The 9,400-nt window shown below is 27.8% G+C and overlaps 1 pseudogene; it reads right to left on the bottom strand.

Annotated features, from left to right (window-relative positions):
* Positions 1-7,307: 7,307 nt before the first annotated feature.
* On the bottom strand, positions 7,308-8,955 carry LOC129302582 (2-methylpropanoate--CoA ligase CCL4-like; annotated as a pseudogene).
* Positions 8,956-9,400: the final 445 nt, after the last annotated feature.

The raw sequence follows: 9,400 nt of genomic DNA, 5'->3' as shown, positions 1-9,400 counted from the left end.
ATTTATAATTTTTTTTAATTTTAATATGGTTAAAAAATAAATTAATTTATTTTTCTTATTAAAATTTAAAATATAAGTTATAAATTTATCATAATAAAGTTATAAAATTGAGAATTGAACTTTTAAATTCTTAAATTTTTGCACTTGAGATTTAAGTTGAATTAATTGATTCTCTTAAAACTTATTTATCATTATCTCAAATATCAACGTGAAAGGAGGATCAACCTATTCATTCAAAACTAGATTTAATCCTTGTCTGATGCATAAGAATGTTTTAGTATATAAAAGATGAAAATAAAAAAATTATAAAAATTTAAAAATTATTTTAGAATACTTATAATTTTTTTACTTATAACTTAAAAATTTGTTACTCTGTGAATTGTAAAATAAAAAATAATAATAAAATCCTACCAAAATATGTAAATAACAATCATATATCTCAAAATATCATAATTCCTTTAAATACCTAAGTGCATTTCTAACATTAATAATTTTAAGTTAAATGACTGAATGTCTCTTATGTAAAATAAAAAAAATAATGGATTCATATGAGGGTTATAATTTTTTATTCAATTCTTATAATTTACATAATAAAAATAATAATTGCTTAAATAAAAGTTATAATTGATTATTTTCATATCTTAGGCTTCACTGATAAAAGAAATTTTATGCGAGAAATTGTAATTTTTTATTCAATTATTATAATTCACATAATAAAAATTGTAAATGCTTAAATAAAAGTTGTGTTGATTATTTTTCAAAACTTATGCTTCAATAATACAAGAAATTTTATGTGAAAAGTTGTGATTTCTTATTTATAATTAATTAAATTAAAGTTATAATTGCTTAAACAAAAGTTGTTATTGAGGCTGATTATTTTCAAAACTTATTTATCAATTATAAAAGAAATTGTACATGAAAATTTGTGATTTCTTAATTATTTTTTATTATTTACATAACAAAAGTTGTGATTGAGAAAATAAAGTTAAACCTATTATTTTCACTTTAAATAAGAGAAAATTTATTCTTTTAATCTAAAATCATTAATTTTAAAAAAGTACTTAGAAACTTAAAAGGAAATATAGCATTTTAAGGGATCAAATTATTATTTATATATTTTGATAAGATTTTATGATTATTTTTCCATTTTAAAATACAAAGAATAATTTATTATTCTAGAATGTATATCATCCCCTAATTTAAACAATAAAATATTTCATTTTATAATTTGTCACTTAGCTTCAAAATTTTTTTTGAAGGTTAGATATTTCAGAATGTAAAGTATTTTTAATCTTTTAAATGTAATAATTATCTTTTTTTCTCTCTAAAAGTGCTGTATTGAATAAATAGCTTTATATTTATTTAAAGGTAAAACTCTTTATTAAACAAAGATAAATATAAAAAGATAAAATTAGTTTGAAAATAAGCAACTACTTCATTGAAGGTAAGATTTGATTAAAAATACCTTATATTTTTTAACAAAGAGGGTGTATTTTATTTTACATTTTATTATCTTATACATTTAAAATTTAAAAGTAATAAATTATTTTATTTACAAGTTGTTATTTTGAGTAAATTAAATTTTGAAATTAAACTCATTAGGTTACCTATATACCTTTTATACTTTGTCTAAATAAGTTTTTTATTTTATTTTATTGCATATTTAACATCTATATATTATGTTTACCAAGAGTCTTACATTTATCATCAATTTTTACAATGGATCACACATAGTTTTTCAAAATATAAAAATCTTATTATTTTTCACACCTTATCTAAATTTTTAAAATTTACAAATAAAAATATAAATAGGAAAATTTTCTACATATTCAAATAAATTTTATTAGTAAAATTATGAGTTCCATATTCACTTCACATTTTCTTTAATTGTATGTTTCAAACCCAACTTTTTTTTCTATGGGTCTCACTACACTCACTTTTCTTTAAAATTTAAGGAACAATTTCTATATTGCCCTCTCCTCTATTTTTTTATCTTAATTTCATATATCTCTATATCTCTCTTCTGGTTTAAAAATCAGCTAAAATAATTTAGTCCTTTAATTTTGTACTTCCTTGATTCTATTTATAAGTTACTTTCAATATTCTTTATCAAAACAAATAAAAATTTTAAAAATTAATAAAATATTTTTTAAAAAATTCAGAGCAAGCATTAAGGGCTTGAAGTTATGAGTTCTCATAATTTGATAAGTTATATTATTAAAAAAAGGACTTAATTGTGTTAAAAATAACTTATAATTTTGCCCCTTTTATGTATCACTTCCAAAATTAGCCATGTATGTTAAAAGTGAAAAAAAAAACAATTTTTCCCCTTTTAAATTGTGTTAAAAAATTAATAAAATATTTTTTCATGTCATGTGTTATATGTATTTCATTAATTTAACATAACAAATTATATTAATAATATAACAAAATTAATTAATGACCAAAACATAACAAAGTTAATTAATAGTAAGGAGCTTTGAAAAATAAAATTAAAGATTAAAAGGGTTAATTTTAAACGTTTAAAAGTAATGGTGTTATAAGCAATTGTCTTCAAGTTTAGAAAAGCTTTATGAATTTTTTGCTTATATTCTTTTGAAATTAAAATTAAAATTAAAGGATATTATTCTAAATTTTGTTATCATCTACATATAAATTAATCTGTCACTTAGTTTTGTATTTTATTCTACTTTTTATTATCTTATACATATAAACTTAACACTAACAAATTATTTTATTTAGAATTTTTTATTTTAGGTAAATTAATTTAAGTTATAATTTTTTACTTTAAATAAATTAAACTTTGAAGTAAAACTCATCAGATTACCTACCTACTTTTTATACTCTATCTAAATAAAATTTGTAATTTCATTGTATATTTAATTCCTATTATTTATTTATTTTTAGTATCCACCATCAATTTTTACTATGAATCCCACATAATCTTTAAAAATAAAAAAAATCCTATTCTTTTTAACATCTTGTCTAATTTTTGACTTTCATAAATGAAAATTTATATAGCAAAAAGTTTTCATCCTCTATAAATAAATTTTATTAATTAAATTATGGTCCCACATTGACCTCACTTTTTGTTTTACTAATAGGTCTCACACTTACTTTTTTTTTTATTATGGGTCATACGTCTATTTTTTTTAATATCCATTAACTATTTTTAAATTAAATTTAAACAAAAATAAAAATAATAACGCACCCTATTCAAAACACTGCAAATCTAGAGTGTTTTGATATTGTGCTTTACAATATATATTGATATCTTGATTATCATCCCACTACTGTAGCAACACTTATGAAAATTTTGGGAGCCCTTTTAATCTTTGTTGAAGCACCAAATTCACTAAATAAATATTTACGTTAACTCCATTAGGGCTTTATCACTTGTCTAACACAACTTATCCAAAAGATATCCCCTCATGAAAATTATCAATAAAACCAGGAATTTTACAGTGAAAGATTGTATTGCCTTCAACCACGTGTTCAAAAAAGCAAACAGAGACGTGTCAATTTACTTGCGGCAACTGAGCGTGTTGTGACAACTTACATTCTATAATTATTGACCACTAGGGTGTAAAAATTTTATGGATCCTGACATAACTTGATTGTATCTCTTTGCATGGATTTTTCATGACCATTAAAAAAAATATTGTATCACTAATACAGGGTTAAGGAAGCTTTTTACAGGCATGTACGTGCATATGTAAAATATTTGGTGAATATTTGAATCATCTCTTACTTCGAACATAATAATCTCCTTATTTTCATACGACGTACTCGTCAACAGGTATGTTATACTTGTGATTGTAGCACAAAGAAAATTAGAAACTTAGAATCTGTGTGTGTGTGTATCGATCATGTGAAATTGTGAATGTAGATCTTCAAACATCGCAACCTCTCTCTCATCGGATGCCAAAAAAAGGTAAAATTTTAATTAAGGATTAGGAATACTTAATTACCAATTGGTCTCAAAAAGATATGAAACTTTAGTTAAGTCTAGAGAGATTAAAGTGAAAATAATTTTAATGGTAAAAAATCAAAGTATCATTCACTTATTATGTAAAATTATTAGCTATTAATTTTTTTACTTCACTCATTAATTTACCAAAATGAATTGTAAATTACATAAATTAATGTGTTAATAATGATACAAAACTTAATATCAGTTTTTCAATCATAAATAGTAATATCATGTTAAATTGCTGATTTTATTTGTTAATTTCTTAATATTAGTTATAAATTACTGACATGTTTTGTAATTTATAATTGATGTTAATAAATTAACAAGTAAAGTTAGTAAATTAATAACTGATATTATTATTTATTTGATAAATTAATGTAATTGACAACTCATATTAATAAATTAATAAGTAAAGTAAAAAAATTAACAACTAATAATTTTACATAATAAGTAAAGGATACTTTAATCTTTTTATTGTTAAAATTATTTTAACTTCCGTCCTTTTGAACGGAACTAAAATTTTAAATTTTTTTTTAACTCACTTGCAATTAAGTTGCATTCTTGATCTTTAGTCGAATTTTTTTTAACAAAAAAAGGCAATAAAGAACTTGTAAAACAGTGATAGAGGGAGGATGACTAGTAGGGGCCGTACCCCTCTCCCATTTTTAAAATTTTTTATATTATATAAGTGTAATATATATTTGGCCTCTTATAATTTATGAAAATTTTGTAATATTTATTTTTAAATCCTAGCTCTGTCCCTACTCTGAAATGATTTAATATCAGATAAGAACTTAAATAGATCGAAATTGTTAACACTTAAACTTTCATTTATTAATTATTAATATTTACTTGTTATAATTTTTTATCTGATATTAAATTATATCAGAGCTTCTTCAATGATATTTTCGCCCAAAAAAAAAAAATGAACTCTCTCTCATCAATAGGATACTCCGCTCCTAACAATGCGGGTGCTCGCAATTGTTCGAACCTAATAATGTAGGTAGTCACGCTTGTTGACGTGCCACTTTTTTAATTTTAAAAATATAAATATACATTATACACATTACCTGGAGTCCCGCAAATATGTGTCAACTTATGGACCATAAATGCAACAAAACTCTATCAACAAGTTTCTGCATCCCAATCCCAAACTCTATAAAAAATTTATAAAATTTTTAAGAAAAAATTAATCTTTTAATCCTTTAACTTTTAACTCACTTGTAACTCAGTCCCTCAATTATGACTCGCTGCGACTCAGTCCTTCAATTATACCTTGCTACAACTCAGTCCCTCAACTTTTGATTTACCTATAACTCAGTCCTTATTTTTTAATTTTTTTAAATTTTTTATCAAATAAGAGGGGTAAAAAAATGCTCATATATTATTTTAAAATATCCTCTTCTTATTCATTAATGTGAGATAGAAGTTAACATGAAAAAAAATTAACAAAAGTTAAGGGACTAATTTGTAAGTGATTCAAAAGTTGAGGGATTGAGTCATAGCGAGTTATAGTTGAGGGACTGAGTTACAAGTGACTTAAAAGTTGGAGGACTAAAAGATTAATTTTTCTAATTTTTAACCAAATCTTACTTTTAATAAAGTAGTTACTTATTTTTAAATTAATCTTATTTTTTATATTTATCTCTATTAAACATCCTACAATAAATATAAAGTCATTTATCAATAAGGGTACTTTAAAAAAAAGGCAATGATTACACCTTAAAAAACTAAAAATGCCTTATATTTTTAAACATCTAACTTTTCAAAAAATGTCTTACATTTTTTAACGGAGAGAGTATTAGTAATTGAAAATAAAATATAGAAAAAATTAATCATTTGATCCTTATAATTTTGACTTAATTGTAACCTAATATCTGAAGTTTTGACTTATTATAACTCAATCTCTGAAGTTTTGACTCAATTATAAATTAATCTTGAACTTTATCTCTTGCAATTTAGTCTTTGAAATTTTAACATTTTAAATATTGATTCCTCTATTTCAAAAAATAAAATTATAAATATTAAAAATATTTTAAAATTTATTACTAATATTTTAAATTATTAAATCCTTTTAATGTTTATAAATATTATAAATATTAAAATTTTAAAATATTTTTAATCTTTGTACTTTTATCTTTTAAAATACAAGGATCAATATTTAAGATGTTGAAACTTTAGGAATTAAATTGTAACAGATAAAGTTTAAAGATTGATTTATAACTGAATCAAAATTTTAGGAACTAAATTATAACTAGATTAAAACTACAAGAATTAAATGATTAATTTTTCCTAAAATATAGTTAGTATGTGTGCCTAAAATATATTGTGTATTTTGTGTGTATGTGTGTGTGTGTTCTCATCATCCACCAACTTAAGATGGGGGTTAATAAAAAATAGTCCAAAATATACGTGTATATTTTTATAATATATTATTTGATATATTTATGTAGTTAAATAATATATATTTAATTTTTTATATCATAACTGCTGATGTATTTTAGTTCAACTAATAAAAAAAAAAGACTTAGGAAGGCATAAATATAATAAATATATGACATGATAGTTAATAGGTGATGTGACGAGGTGGGGGATGAATTTGTATCAATCAAGTGGTATGGTATGAGTTGGCCCATGTGGCCGGTGATATGGTATTAGGTAACTATTTTTAAATATATGCATGTTTTAGCAATGGATTAGCAAATGATCAGATTCCTTACAATCCCTCACTAAATTAGTGATAAAATTTATTTTGGCCTTAAATTTAGTAAGGCTATTTCTAGCAATAAAATTAGTAAGGGACGGAATTTCTCAGTAAATTGATTTTTTCTAGTAGTGATGTAAGATTATTTTTTATTATTATTAGAAAAAAGTGTAAGATTTTTTTTATGTAAATAACTTATCATTTTAGTTCCCATCTTTAATTCTCCAATGTCATGACAATTTACAACAACTGATGTGCTTCATAATTTACTAATAAGACTGAAGTTAGAATTATATATGATTTAATTTTATTTTGAGGAGAACTGAGGTTAAGCATATAATATAACCAACGGTATTTAGTCCAAGTGAAATATATCATGACGGTCAACGTATGAAATCTTGAATTAAGTTTATACAAATGCAAAATATATTTTAAAAGCTACTCTCAATTACATCCAATAATGAAATCTAACTCATTCATGTATTCATATAAAAAACACATAATATAGTCCTGCCCATTAATGTCGGGAGGCCAGGCCAGATTATAATACTAAAAAAAACCAAAAAAAAAAAAAACTTAATACTTCGTACACACTTGACGATCATGACCGAAACCTAACAGTAGATTATTCTATTCTCCCCCATCAATGTGCAAGGATGCCATATCTATGGCTTCCTTTCTCAGAACGTACTTCTGAATCTTACCAGTCGAAGTCTTGGGAAGATCCTCCTTAAGCACCACCGTTTTGGGCACCATAAAGTGCGGCATCTTTGCTCTGCAATACTCCATTATTTCCTTCTCTGTCGGCTTCTTCTCCAATCCCTCCTTCAAGCTCACGAACGCGCACGGCGTCTCTCCCCATAGCTCGTCCGGCCTCGCCACCACCGCCGCCTCCTTCACCGCTGGGTTGCTATATATCACCGATTCAACCTCCACACTGCTTACATTCTCACCCCCACTGATAATGACGTCCTTGGATCGATCTTTAATCTCTAAGTACCCATCTGGATGCATCACCCCCATGTCCCCTGTGTAGAACCAGCCATTCTTGAAGCACATGGAGTTCGCTTCCGGATCCTTTAGGTAACCCAACATGATGCACCCGCCACGAAGAACCACTTCTCCGAGGGTCGACCCTTCGCGTTTCACGCTTTTACCCGAATCCAGATCCACAACGTCCATCTCCGCCATCCCGATGGTTCTCACCCCTTGCCTTGCCTTCAGCCGTGCCCTCTCCGTTGCCGGTAAGTGGTTCCACGCTCGCTTCCATGCACAAGAAACATTCAACCCACCTGTTTCTGTTAACCCGTAGCCGTGACTCACCACGAACCCTAACGCTTCTATTTTGCTCAGCACTGCCGGTGGCGGCAGTGCTCCCCCCGCGAGGACTTGAACGGGGTTCTTTAAGGGTTTACTGGTTGGGGAGTTTGTTAGCAGATTCAAGACCACAGGTGCACCGCACATATGGGTCACATTGTGGCGTTCGATCAGACTGAAGACTGTGGCGACGTCGAACTTACGCATGCAGATATTAGTTCCTCCGACGGCTGCCATCCCCCATGGAAAGCTCCAACCATTAGCGTGGAACATATTCAACGTCCACAATTAGATTGGTTGTTTGGGGACGGCCCAGTCAACCAGAGAATCCATGGTCACCATGAACATGCCTCGATGGCAATGAACTACCCCTTTCGGAGATGACGTCATGCCCGACGTGTAGTTCAAAACCATCGGATCCCACTCCTCTTAGGTTGGACCCACTGGAAATTCCGATCACCTTTTTCTACTAACCTTCGTACGTATCCATGAAGCCTTCTAATGAAGTTTGTTCGATGGATTCATCAGTGATGAGGACGAGGGTAGGACGTTGAATCTCTGGAGGGAGCAAGGACATGGCGTCGAGAACGAGATTGAGTGAGACATAATCGACGAAAACGAGCTTGGATTCAGCATGGCGGAGGATGACAGAGACAGTGCGAGCGTCAAGGCGGGTGTTGATATTGTTGAGGACAGCGCCGGAAAAGGGGACGGCGAAGTGGAGCTCGTACATGGCAGGGATGTTGGGGGCGATGACTGAAACGACTTGGCCGCGACGGATTCCGATGGAGCGTAGGGAGGAGGCGAGTTGGAGACAACGAAGGCGGGTTTGGGACCAAGTGAAGGTGGTGTAGTTGTAGATAATAGAGGTGCAGTCACCATAGACGATGGAAGCTCTATCGAGAAAGCCTAACGGAGTGAGTGGAGGAGTGTTTGCAGGGTTTGGCCGGAGATCCTCCATGTCGACGACGAAGACAACAAAAGACGCGCTCGAAACTGCTCAATACAACACTGTTCTTATAAGAGATATCACGTAATATTTATAATTATATAGAACACTCCTGGGGAAGTAAATCATGTTAGAATTACAGGTAAGGAAGAGCCGGTGAGTCAGACCTGATTTTCATTTTCATTAAATCTGAAATATAGAGTATATATAAATATTCAATATGCATTAATTATAAAAATTTTAATATTAAAGTAAATCTTTTAAATTAAATTATATTATATTAAAAAAATTTATTAAAGTTATTTTACAACTTTTATAAATTTTTTATTTTAATAAATATAATATATAATAATATTTTAAATTTAAACCACCTAAATGGTTCATATCTCATTGCAATGATAAACATGAAAACCAAGTCTAAGTGACTGGTACAGGAGAGAAAAGAAAAAAACATATA

Source organism: Prosopis cineraria, unplaced genomic scaffold, assembly GCF_029017545.1.
Source record: "Prosopis cineraria cultivar Desert tree isolate PC_DT_omini unplaced genomic scaffold, ASM2901754v1 PC2, whole genome shotgun sequence".
Lineage (NCBI taxonomy): Eukaryota > Viridiplantae > Streptophyta > Magnoliopsida > Fabales > Fabaceae > Prosopis > Prosopis cineraria.
This window is presented reverse-complemented; position numbering and strand designations above follow the sequence as displayed.